Raw genomic sequence first — 13,151 nt, 5'->3', positions numbered from 1 at the left:
AAAATAAAATAAAAATTTAAACTTGGCACTTGGCTTGGTAAATTATTAAATAGCTTCTCAACACTTCCTCTTTCTTAATTTTCATTGGCATTCAAACATGCTCTTTATTTGATTTGTCACGAAGTTCCTGTGCAGTGTGCAGAGATGTATCATCACAGAGGGGAGACAAGGCCTGCTTTGTCGGTATGTATTTGTGTGCCGACCCCCCCCCCCCCGCCGTGTTAGGCCTAGAGGGGCAGATCTTGTTTCTTCCAAACTCCCAAAGCTCAAGTCGTCCCTGCTGGGAGCACCTCTCTCTTTTCTTGAAGGTTTCTAAAGCCTTGTACAAGCTTGTAGGGCCACATGGCTATTTCATAAACACAGTATACAGAAAGCAGGAACTAGAGCATGTGACTCAATCTCAGTGGGTCACAAGTGGGGCTCCTTTTTGTGATATAGGGTGACACATATGCTTAATCCCACTGATGGAGCGTTCCAAGATGGGACCATCTCAGACCCAGGAGTCCTGGCCTGTGTAGACTTTCCTTTGTTATTGACTACATTTATGAGCTCAAGCAAAATATTTTACCTCATTATGAGCCTCAGTTCCTCCATATATCAAATGAGGTGGGACTAGATGAATATAAACTCTCAAAGAGCTTGAAAATGATACAGTTTTATCAGAGCTAAACACTGGTTGACAATTGGGCTAGTTTTCATTTCCTACCCATTACATATAGTTCTCGCCTCTCTACCCTTCTTATTTCACTCTATCATCATTCTTTTTTTATTCATTCTTTTTAGATATACATGACAGTAGAGTATATTTTGACATATTATACATTCATGGACTATAACTTAGTCTAATACTTGTGGTTGTACATGATATGGAATTACATTGGTCATGTATTCATGTATAAGGATAGGAAAGTTATGTCTAATTCATTTTCTATTCCCAACCCCCTCTCTTCCATTTATTCCCCTTGTCTAACCCAATGAATGTCTAATCTTCCCCTCCTTTGTTGTGGGTTAGCATACACATATCAGAGAGAATATTGTGCCTTTGGTTTTGTGGGATTGGCTTATTTCACTTAGCCTGATATTCTCCAGTTCCATCCATTTACCAGCAGATGGCATAATTTTATCCTTTTTTATGGCTGAGTAATATTCCATTAGATATATATACCATATTTTCTGTATCCATTCATCTGTTGTAGGGCACTTAGGTTGGTTCCATAGCTTGGCTATTGTGAATTGAGTTGCTACAAATATTGATGTGGCTGTGTCACTAGTATGCTGATTTTGAGTACTTTGGTTATAGACTTAGGAGCGGGATAAATGGGTCAAATGATGGTTCCATTCAAGTTTTCTAAGGAATCTCCACACTATTTTTCATAGTGATTGCACCAATTTGCAGTCCCACCAGCAATGTATAAGTGAACCTTTTCCCCCACATACTCACTAAAATTCACTGTTGCTTGTATTCTTGATAATTGCTATTATGACTGAAGTGAGATAGAGTCTCAGTGAAGTTTTAATTTGCATTTCTTTAACTGCTAGAGATGTTGAACATTTTTTCATATATTTTTTGACTATTTGTATTTCTTCTTCTATTCAGTTTCTTTGCCCATTTATTAATTGGGTTATTTGTTTTTTTTGTGCTAAGTTTTTTGAGTTCTTTATATATCCTGGGGATTAATGTTTTATTGGAGGTGCTTGTGGTAAAGATTTTCTCCCATTCTGCAGGCTCTCTGTTCACATTGTCGATTGTTCCCTTTGCTGTGAAGAAGCTTTTTAGTTTGATACCATTCCATTTATTGCTTCTTGATTTTACTTCTTGTGCTTTCAGAGTCTTGTTGAGAAAGCTGGTTCCTAAGCTGACGTGTTGGAGAATTGGGCCTACTTTTTCTTCTAGAAGGCACAAGGTCTCTGGTCTAATGCCTAGGTCCTTGATCCACTTTTAGATGAATTTTGTAATTCTTAAAACCCTAACCAGAGAAATTGGACAAAAGAAATTAAGTTAAATTAAAGAAATTAAATTGGACACACAGGAAAACAAGAACTCAAACTATTCTTATTTGCTGATGACAGGATTCTATATTTAGAAGATCCAAAAAATTCTACCAGAAAACTTCCAGAACTCATAAATGAATTCAGCAAAGTAACAGGATATAAAATTAACATGGATAAATCAGTTATGTTCCTATGCACCAATGACAAATCAGTTGAATGAGAAATCGGGAAAAGTATCCCATTCTCAACAGCCTCAAAACAAACAATCAAACAAACAAAAATCTGGGAATCAATCTAATAAAAGAGGAAAAGACCTCTACCCATGAAAACTTCAGAACACTAAAGAAAGAAATTGAATACGACCTTAGACGATGGAAAGATCTCCCATGTTCTTGGATAGGAAGAATTAATATTGTCAAAATGGCCATACTGTATAGTACTATATAGATTTAATGCGATTTCTATTAAAATCCCAATGACATTCTTCATAGAAATAGAAAAAGCAATGATGAAATTCATTTGAAAAAATAAGAGGCCCAGGATAGCCAAAGCAATTCTTAGCAAGAAAAGTAACTCAGTAGGCATCACAGTACCAGACATTAAATTATGCTACAGAGGTATGGTAACAAAAACAACATGATATTGGCACCAAAACAGACATGAAGACCAAACGGAACAGAATAGAAGACACAGACACATACCCACATCCAGTTATCTCATACTAAACAAGGCACCATAAACATACAATGGAGAAAAGATAGGCCTTCAACAAATGATGCTGGGAAAACTGGAAATCCATATAGTAGAATGAAATTTGAACCTCTGCACAAAACTATATCACCATTCTTAATAATCTTGTCTATTTCTCATTAACATTTGTGATTTAAACATTTAAAAATATTTACTGCATTGTAATTTCCTGAAATACCATTCAACCATTTCAGACTCAGTGAGTTCTTTCAAATATTTATCTATCTCCACAATCAGTATTATCTTATTCACACCAACAAATCTCTTAATCCCACTTTATAGTCAATACTTCTTGTTCTGGGTTCCAGGCATCTGACATTAAACATGTTTTCTCCTCAAAGCTATGATTATAATCTTGATCATAGGTTAGATTACTCACTGAGAGTCTTGTATCAAGGCCTTTTTACCTTACAAAGTGGAAATCAGGATCTTTCTCTATCAACCCATCTCATCATCAAAATTGTACATAAGTGAGTCATCCTGTACTCCTTCCTTGACTTCTCTCTTCCCATGTTAGTCCAGATTAGTGGATAATATACTTTCTAGAATATATACCTGGCACCAGAAGGAGAAAGTTGAAATGGGAAAAGCTACTCCTGCAATGTCTATAAAAGGACTTAAATTGCTGTTTTTAGAATCTGTTTACATGTGTCTCTTGCATGTAAAAACATGAGTTCCTTGAAGGGATGATGTCTCTTCCTGTACATATCTCTAGTGCCTAGCACAGTGGCAGAATGAATCAGTGAATTAATTTGTGAATTTGAATCATGTCTATACTTCCACTACCAAAGTTAATGAGTTATGTTAAGTAATATGCTCTGCCTTAATTAAAAACCTGCTCATGAGCAAATGAAAATGTGTTTGAATATCTACAAATGTGTTTGAATTTTGAATATCTTTCCATTTAAAATTAGCAACAGGTATAGGTAATCTCATGTATTGTTGCTTTATAGTAAATGCATTATACTTTAAAATAGAAATTAAAACTAAACCTGAATAATTAATTTGTATAATTTACCAAGTCTTATTCCTGGTGTTAGATGCATAGACATGATATGTAAGTACTATGGTACATTAAAATGGAAGAAAATAAGCTATAAGAGAAAATGCAACCAAACAAGACATGCTCTTTTTTTTTTTCAACACCACTTTCAAAAGTGTCTGTTCAAAGTGTTAAATGTGGAGATTGAGGTGGGCTTGTATGTTTTTCTCCATGTTTGGAGGAGCCTGGAAAGAAGCTCTGATCTCTGAGCAGATCTCTGTGATAAGCCCAGGAGAAGGAACACTTGGTCATCAGGTGGTTTGTGATAAATGTTTTGAAGGATAAGTTGTATTAATAAGTGTCAGAGATATGGGTAAAGCATTTGAGAAGTTCTTTGAAGACATATGAGTCTTACAAATACCAACAGTATATTCTGATTTTATATTTGATGGATGGATCATATTCCTTTCAAGGGCTAAATCTCTTGGAAGTTTCCTTGGACTAACCTGCCCCATGTTTACTCTCACTTGCTTTGAATACTATAATGTTCACATGGGCTGTGCCTACTCAGTGTGTGTGTGTGTGTCTAATATTTATATGATGCTTTATGATAATCCCATATCACATCTCACCTGCTAGATTATCTTGTCTTAGGGGTTCATGTCTTTCTTTTAATTCTCTGTAGCTCCATATATATCTACTATGATTCAAACATTTTTATATAAGGCTATGATGAGACCTGAGCCTTCTGTAAGGTGGAAATATCATTATTCTGATTTTTGCAGATGGGAAAACAGATGCAGACTATCAAGTGACATCCAAATTTGCACAGCAAAGAAGTGTCGGTGTCCAGATTTAGAGCAAAATTCATGATTGCTTTGTAATATACTTTTTAAAGAAATAGAATTATTCTGATTGGTATATATAGTGGCCCTCCGAGAAATTAAATAAATAAAATTTTTAAAAAGAGAGAGGTGGGAGTCGTGAACTTGTCATATATATGTATTTGGTCATCTGATATTCTGATATTCTGTCCATTCCACATTGGGCATTCACAGGATAGGTAACCCAAGGTTCTGCTTTTAATTGGTGCTTAATTGAAATGGGGTTGTGGCTGACAGTGTGAACCAACGGCCCACATGGTAGATGATGGGCCTCACTGATCTCAAACCTGTCTTTTAAATGGCGTAAATCAAATATATAAACTATATCTCACTCTCAAACACCTTTGAATTTTAGTGTTTCAATCACTCTATGGTAATATTGCTCTTTAGAGTAATTTAATAAAAATATATTTCTCCATGTATTTTTTAAATTGCACACTGCTTTAAATAAAATGGGTTGATGTAGCAAGAGAGTTCTCTCTTGAACCAACTGCAAATGTGCTTTTAATAAAAACTAGATGAGTGCAAAAGAAATCTACTGGAGCAACAAATGCTCATGAAAAATGTGTCCTGTTGGCTATATTGTGAGTCCCAATTGCATTAGACAATTTCACATAAAATCTTTATTTTGATGTCTCTTATTATTCTGCTCTATTTATTTCTGGGACCCATATAGGGTGTCACAGTTATAAAAATGTCATAAAACCAGGCCATAAATGAAATTATCTCTAGGTACAAAGTAACTTATCTATGGATGGAGGTAAATTGTACTGCTAAATTATACTGAGAGCAAGGGATTCGGTAGGTTTTTTTCTTGAATAATTTGGCTGCTGCTATGTTTTTTTCCTCCCTTATTTTTTCTATATGTCTGTAGTCTCTAAGACACCTTAGATTTTGACTGGATCACAATCTGTGACTCTGAAGTGAGCCAATTTACTTTGCTACATCACAACCTTCCTCTAGGTCTTTGTTTTGCTTCTGCAAGTGAAGGGGGGAAAAAAAATCCAGGCATAAGTCTCTCACTCCATTAGAAAGATGCATTTCCGTTTCCATCCAATTAGCAGCTGTAATTTGAAGCTTAGGTGCCTGCTGATAAGGTAGGAGGCTGGCAAGAGCAAAGGCCACGGAAAGCTTTCAGAGGGCACACCGTGAGCTGCTGCCACCAGTTTCACTCTAAAGATCAAGTGTCAGTCCTGCTCAAGCCAGCCTGGTCCTCAAATCCTCATGTATTCATTAACCATCAATATGTGGTTACCGAGGGACCTTAAGTGGAGCTTCAGACTGTCAGGTCTCAAGGCACACAGGACCAAAGTAGCCAGTAATGAATTCAAATCCCAGAGCACAGCTTGTTCTCAGTGGTGAAGGATTTAAGAAGCTGGCTTCTTTCCCTCTTTAAAAAACATAAGCACATCAAGACCTGGACATTTTAATTTGACTCTATTTATTCTTGATAATATTAGCCGGGCAAAGGAGCTAAGAGGGGAAATGGAATCTGTTAGTTCTGGAAGCCTGAAGAGACTCCTGTAATTGCCAGCATGTTGGGGTGATGCGAGTGTAGACAGTGGGCAATTAGGAAGGGAGAGCTCACACCCCGTTTTATGGCTCCCCTCTACTACTTCCTGGAATGTAAGAGGATAAAGGCACTTCCTAAAAATAAGACAAGACATGGCCTTAGGACCCTTTAGCTTGACTTTCAAGATGATGAAAGAAAATAGGGGTCCTGCTTCAAGTTTTGGAGTTGAATTTTCTAGGACATCACCAGCATCAAGATGTTTGTGAGAAAAGATTGCACAAGTGAGATTCTTTAGTCAAAAGAGAAAACTCATTGATTTGAAATATGTAGTCAATTACTTCCGAGAACAGGATGGACTTTGCAAATGGAGAAGTCAGATAGTAAGCACAGGGCCTGTTAAGAGGTATGCTCGGTAATTGATAGTACCTCCTTGGTTTGAGTATTCCTGATTAACAAGTCGGTGTACCTTGGAGATACTGTGAGCTCGGTTCCAAATCACAGCAATAAAGCAAGTATTACAGTAAAGTGAGTCACAAGTGTTTTGGTTTCCTAGTGCATATAAAAGTTACAATTACACAATAGTAGGATCTATTAAGTTTATAATACTATTGTATCTAAAAAATGTACATACCTTAATTTAATAATTCATTACTAAAATGCTAATGATCCTCTGAGACTGTAGTGAATTGTCATCTTTTTTTTTTTTTTTTGGCAGAAGGTCTTGCCTCAATGTTGATGGATGTTGACTGATCACGGTGGTGGTTGTTGAGGGTTGGGATGGCTGTGGTAATTTGTTACAATAAAGATAATTTTTATGGTTTGGATTTGAACTGTCCCCTAAAGGCCATATACTAAAAGCTTAGTTGCCAGCCTGTGGTGCCACTAGGAGGTGGTGGAACCTTTAGGAAGTGGACCTAGTGGAGAGAAGTGAGGTCACTGGGGATGTGTCCTTGAGGGATCTTGGGACCTCTTCAAGTTTTTCTCTCTGCTTTCTGGTTGCCATGAGTTGAGCAATGTTGCTCCACCACATGCTCCTACCATGATGTTGTGCCTCACCACAGACCTAAAGTGATGGGGCCAAGCCACCATGGACTAAAACTTTTGAAACCATGAGCCAAAATAAATCTTTCCTCCTTTTAAGTCTATTTTTCTCAGGTACTTTGTCATAGCAATAGAGAGCTGACTAACACAATAATGAAGTTTGCTGCATTGAGCTGGGCATGGTGGTATGCACCTGTAATCCCAGTGACTCAGGAGGCTGAGACAGGAGTATTGGAAGTTGGAGGCCAGCTTTGGAAACTCAGTGGGCCATCCTCAAAATGAAAAATTAAAAGGAGTGGGAATGTAGTACACTGGTAGAGTGCTTGGGGGTTCAATACCTAGTACCTTCCCCCAAATTACCATATTGATTAATTCTTCCTTTCATTAAAGATTTCTCTGTAGTATATGATGCTGTTTGATAGCATTTTAACCAATTTAAACATTTTAACAATAGAACTTCTTTCAAAGTAAGTTAATTCTCTCAAATAATGCTGTAACTTTGCCAACTAGGTTTATGTAATATTCTAAATCACTTGTTGTCCTTAAACAACATTCTCAGCATCATCACCAGTAGTAGGTAGATTCCTCCATGAGAAACACTTTCCTTGTGCCTCTGTAGGAAGCAACTCCACTATGTTTTATCATGAGATTGCAGCAGTCCAGTCCTATTTTCAAAGCTTCACTTTTTATTATTGTTCTCTTGCCATTTTTAAAAATTTATTTTTTATTCCAATTTATTATATATGACAGTAGAATGCATTACAATTCATATTACACATATATAGCACAATATTCCTATCTCTGGTTATATACAAAGTATATTCACACCATTAGGGTAATGATGTCCATATCATTCCACCATGTTTTCTACCCCCATCCTCTTCCCTTTCCTTCCCACCCGTCTTTCCTATCTAGAGTTCATCTAATCCTTCCATGCTCCCCCTCCTAACCTCCTATGAATTAGCCTCATATGTCAGAAAAAACATTCAGCATTTCTTTTTTGGGGATTGGCTAATTTCACTTAGCATTATATTCTCCAACTCCATCCATTTTCCTGCAAATGCCATGATTTTATTCTCTTTTATTGCTGAGTAATATTCCATTGTGTATATATACCACAGTTTCATTATACATTCATCCACTGAAGGGCATCTATCTAGGTTGGTTCCACAGTTTAGCTATTTTGAATTGTGCTGCTATAAACATTGATGTGGCTGTGTCCCTGTAGCATGCTGATTTTAAGTCCTTTGGGTATAGACTGAGGAGTGGGATAGCTGGGTCAAATAGTGGTTCCATTTCCAGTTTTCTCAGGATTCTGCATACTGCTTTCCATATTGGCTGCACCAATTTTCAGTCCCACCAGCAATGTATAGGTGTGCCTTTTCCCCCACATCCTCGCCAACACTTATTGTTGTTTGTATTCTTAATAGCTGCCATTCTGACTGGAGTGAGATAAAATCTTAAGAGTAGTTTTGATTTGCATTTCCCTAATTGCTAGAGATGTTGAACCTTTTTCATATATTTGTTAATTGATTGTATATCTTCTTCTGAGAAGTGTCTGTTCAGTTCCTTGGCCCATTTATTGATTGGGTTATTTGTTTATTTGGTGTTGAGATTTTTGAGTTCTTTATATATTCTAGAGATTAGTGCTCTATCTGACATGAGTGTGGTAAGAATTTGTTCCCAATTAGTAGGCTCTCTATTCACCTCACTGAGTGTTTCTTTCGCTGTCTTAAAGTAGTTTTGATTTGCATTTCTCTAATTGCTAGAGATGATGAACATTTTTCATATGCTTGTTGATTGATTGTATATCTTCTTCTGTGAAGTTCAGTTTTCAACATGGCTTCCTTTACTATGCTTCATCATTTTTAGCTTTTGATTAAAAAAAGAGAAACATGCTACTTTTCCTTCCAATTGAACACTTAGAGGCATCATAAGGTTATAGATGTGCCTACTTTCAATATTGTTGTATCTCAGGGAATAAGAAGTCTGAGGAGAGGGAGAGAGAAGGGGAATAGCTGGTCAATGGAGCATCAGAATGTGCACACTTATCATTTAAGTTTGCTGTAGTATATGGGTGCAGTTCTTGGTGCCATAAAACAATTACAATAGTTACATCAAATATCTTTAATCACAGATCACCATAACAAACATAATAGATATAAGAGTATTGAAATATTGTGAGAATTACCAAAATGTGACACAGAGACATGACGTGAGCACATGCTGTTGGAGAAATGGCACCCATAGACTTGATTGACACAGGTTGCCGCAAATCTTCACTTTGTAAAATAACTCAATATCTGTGAAGTGCAAGAAAGTGAGTCATAATAAAACATGTTAAACCTATACTTCAATTTGGAACTGAAAAATATTAAGCTTTGTATATGCCATTTTTTGAGGGGGGTGTACCAGGGATTGAACTCAGGGGCACTTGGCCACTGAGCCACATCCCCAGCCCTACTTTGCATTTTATTTAGAGACAGGGTCTCACTGAGTTAGTTGCTTAGTGCCTCGCTTTTGCTGAGGCTGGCTTTGAACTCGTGATCCTCCTGTCCCAGCCTCCCAAGCCACTGGGATTATAGGTGTGTGTCACCGCACCCGGCTGTATATGCTATTTTTGCTGGTTATGTTCATGAGGACACTGCTAATCAATAGTAAAGATGTTTCTTGCTAACTCTGGAATCTAGAACCTTAGAATCTTTGTCAGCACAGAATTTAGCCATTATCCTTCAGATGAAGGCAAAATTTAAATGTCATTCCAGATATGCTAGACAGGTATATAGTGAAGGACAGAGGACCATATAGAGATCTTGTCTTGTGTCTTTACACTTTTGTGTATCCCATGAGAAGTTAAATATTTTAAAATTAAGCTTAATAGAGGATTTTGTGTGAAAATAAGTTTTAATTTCTCTGGGATAAATGATCAGATGTGCAATTGCTTGGTAAAATATTTGTTGCAAATTTAGCTCTTAAAGAAATTGGCAAACATCACCCTGATACCTAAACCAGACAAAGACACTTCAAAGAAAGAAAACTANAGCATGAGAAGAAGATTAATATTAAACAGGGATGAGAGGTGGGAGGGAAAGGGAGAGAGAAGGGAAATTGCATGGAAATGGAAGGAGACTCTCAGAGTTATACAAAATTACATACAAGAGGAAGTGAGGGGAAAGGGAAAAATAATACAAGGGGGACAAATGAATGTCAGTAGAGGGGGCAGAGAGAGAAGAGGGGAGGGGAGGGGAGGGGAGGGGGGTAGTAGAGGATAGGAAAGGCAGCAGAACACAACAGACACTAGTATGGCAATATGTAAATCAATGGATGTGTAACTGATGTAATTCTGTAATCTGTATATGGGGTAAAAATGGGAGCTCATAACCCACTTGAATCAAAGTGTGAAATATGATATATCAAGAACTATGTAATGTTTTGAACAGCCAACAATAAAAAATTAAAAAAAAAAGAAATTGGCAAACTTTTTCCAAAGTGGCTATAACATTTCTGCTAACAATGTATGAATAGTTCTATTTTTCTGTGTTTTCACTAGCATCTAGAATTTTCACTATTTAATTGTAGCAATTCTTATACAGTGTGTAGTGACAGCTCATTGTGGTTTGAATTTGCATTTTCCTAATAGGTAGGGCTGAACATCTTTTCATGGGCTTTTTGGCTGTTTGTATATTTTCTGTGGAATGCATCTTCATATCTTTAGTTCACATTCTAATTGCATTGTTTATTTTTCACTGTGAAGCTTTGAAAGCTCTTATATATTCTAGTACTTTGTTGGATAAATGATTTTCAAATATTTTCTCCCACTTTGTAGCTTGTCTTTTCATCCCTCTAACATTATCTTTTATAGAGCAAATTTTTTAAAAAAATTCTAAAGTCCAATTTATCATTTTATAACTTTATTTTAAACCACGTATTAGTTTACCTTTCATGATTGTGTTTGGTGTCAAGTCTAAGAACTTCCACCTAGCCCTAGATCCCAGACATTTTCTCTTACCTTTTTTTTCTAAAAGTTTTATAGTCTTGCGTTTGATCTTTAAGTTCATATTCTATTTTGAGTTAATTTTTATAGAAGTCATGAAATTTCGGTTGAAATACATTTAATTTCTCCAGTATCATTTGTTGAAAAAGCTATCTGTCCTCCTTTGAACTACTTTTGCACCTTTAATCAAAAATCACTTGGGCAGGTGGAAACCAATCCCCTGCTTGACGCAGCAGCCACTGAGACTCTGTGGCTAGTGTTGCCCCAGCCCCCCACAAGCATGGGGAATATCTTTAGGCACAAGATAGGTTAAAGAGTTGTTTTGGCAAAAAAGAAATGTGTATCCTCATCATGGGTTTGGATAGTTTGGGGAAGACTATGATTCTGTATGAACAAGCACTGCAAAATCATGACCACCGATTCCACCACAGTCCAGAACACCCAAGCCTTGTTTCTTGTGGCAGATAGCAATGACAGAGAACAAGGCCCATGAGGAGCTCATGAAGATACTGGAGGAGGAAAAGCTTGGGAATGTAATCCTCCTGGTATTTGCCATCCTCTTGGTGTTCACCAATAAACAGGATCTCCCTAATTCCATGAACATCCCCCAAATCACAGACAAGCGTGCACTGCAGGAGCTGATACATTCAAGCCACCTGTGCCAGCAGAGGTGGGCTCTAGGCAGGACTGGAGTGTCTGTCCTCTCAGTTCTGGAACTAGAAGTGATCCAGAAGCCTCCCCCACCCCAACCGCACTCTCTTTTTCCTCACCTCCTTCTCCTTTTCTCTCAGGTGGCAGACCTGGATCCTGAGTGACAGAAGCTAGCTCCATGGGTTGGTCACATTGCTGTACATGTGCAGACTTTGACGGCAACCAGGTTTTAATTTAATATAAATAATGTCTGTTTCCACTGAGGCAGTTTTTGGTGTTCCCAGGCAACATTACTCAACATTTAAAAAAAAAAAATCAATTTGTTGTTAAATACTGAAAGGGAAGGTGCGTGGTTAAGCCCCAGCCTTGGGAGCTGCTGGGCTTTAGTTAGGTTGGAATGGAGATCCATCTGGTGGTTTGTTTTTAACCTGAACTCAGTGCACTTTTTAAAAATAGTTAAAAATTCAAGATAGGGAAAACACTTGAAGACATAGAAGGAAGACTATACCAAATGCAGGTTTTGTAGTAACTGCCTGAAATATGAGTTCATCAGATCGGATTGGCTATTCCCTTCTGGTTCCGAGAGAGATGGCTATGAAACAAATCTCCACCATTCTGCACGGTCACAGATCCCTGTGACTCACCTATCTTCAGGTCACCTGCATTCCACAGCATTGTGCTGTCTTTGACCTCAGTCACCTAGGAGATGGGCTGGGGACCGTCATGGGGATGCAGGGCTCCATCCTTGCTCTTGGTTAGTGTGTCACTGGTATGGGGGCTCCTGTAATTCCCAGTGCTCCTTTGCTTATGAACTGGCTCAGATACATTGACGTGAGGCTGGGGTCTCACTAGTGGGAACATGTACAAGCCGTAAGGGTTGGCTCGTTCTAGATCCATAGCCCCTGGACCATCTCCATCTTCACATGTGAAGTAGATTTCTCTTCATAACCCTGCAAGAGTACTATTTACCAAGGAAAAAGATGACCTCTAACTTTTTTTTTTCTTTTGTATTTTGATAAACACTAAAGAAATAGGAGCTGTTAAATTTGTCTTTGGGAAACATAAGAACTGGTTTATTTGGTGTTGTGGAACCTCATACTGCTTTCGATAAACAATAAATAATCAACTGTTGTGTGTACTTGTTTGTTTTGATTTCCTCAAACAAGCACCACAATCACAGCTATTTAGAATAAAGACATTTAACTTAAAAATCACTTGGCATATATTTGTATGTTATGGTGAGGATACGAGGTGTCCCCCTCAAAAGCTCCTGTGTGAGACAATGTGAGAAGGTTTAGAGAAATGATTGATTTATGAGACCCTTAACCCAATCTGTGAATTAAT

General features: G+C 37.5%; 1 pseudogene; it reads left to right on the top strand.

Moving 5' to 3' along the window:
• Window positions 1-6,898: 6,898 nt before the first annotated feature.
• LOC125613213 lies at window positions 6,899-12,945 on the top strand (annotated as a pseudogene).
• The last annotated feature ends 206 nt before the right edge of the window (window positions 12,946-13,151 follow it).

Source organism: Marmota marmota, unplaced genomic scaffold (genome assembly GCF_001458135.2).
Source record: "Marmota marmota marmota unplaced genomic scaffold, marMar, whole genome shotgun sequence".
Lineage (NCBI taxonomy): Eukaryota > Metazoa > Chordata > Mammalia > Rodentia > Sciuridae > Marmota > Marmota marmota.
The sequence above is the reverse complement of the archived record's forward strand: the minus strand, read 5'-3'. Positions and strand labels throughout refer to the sequence as shown.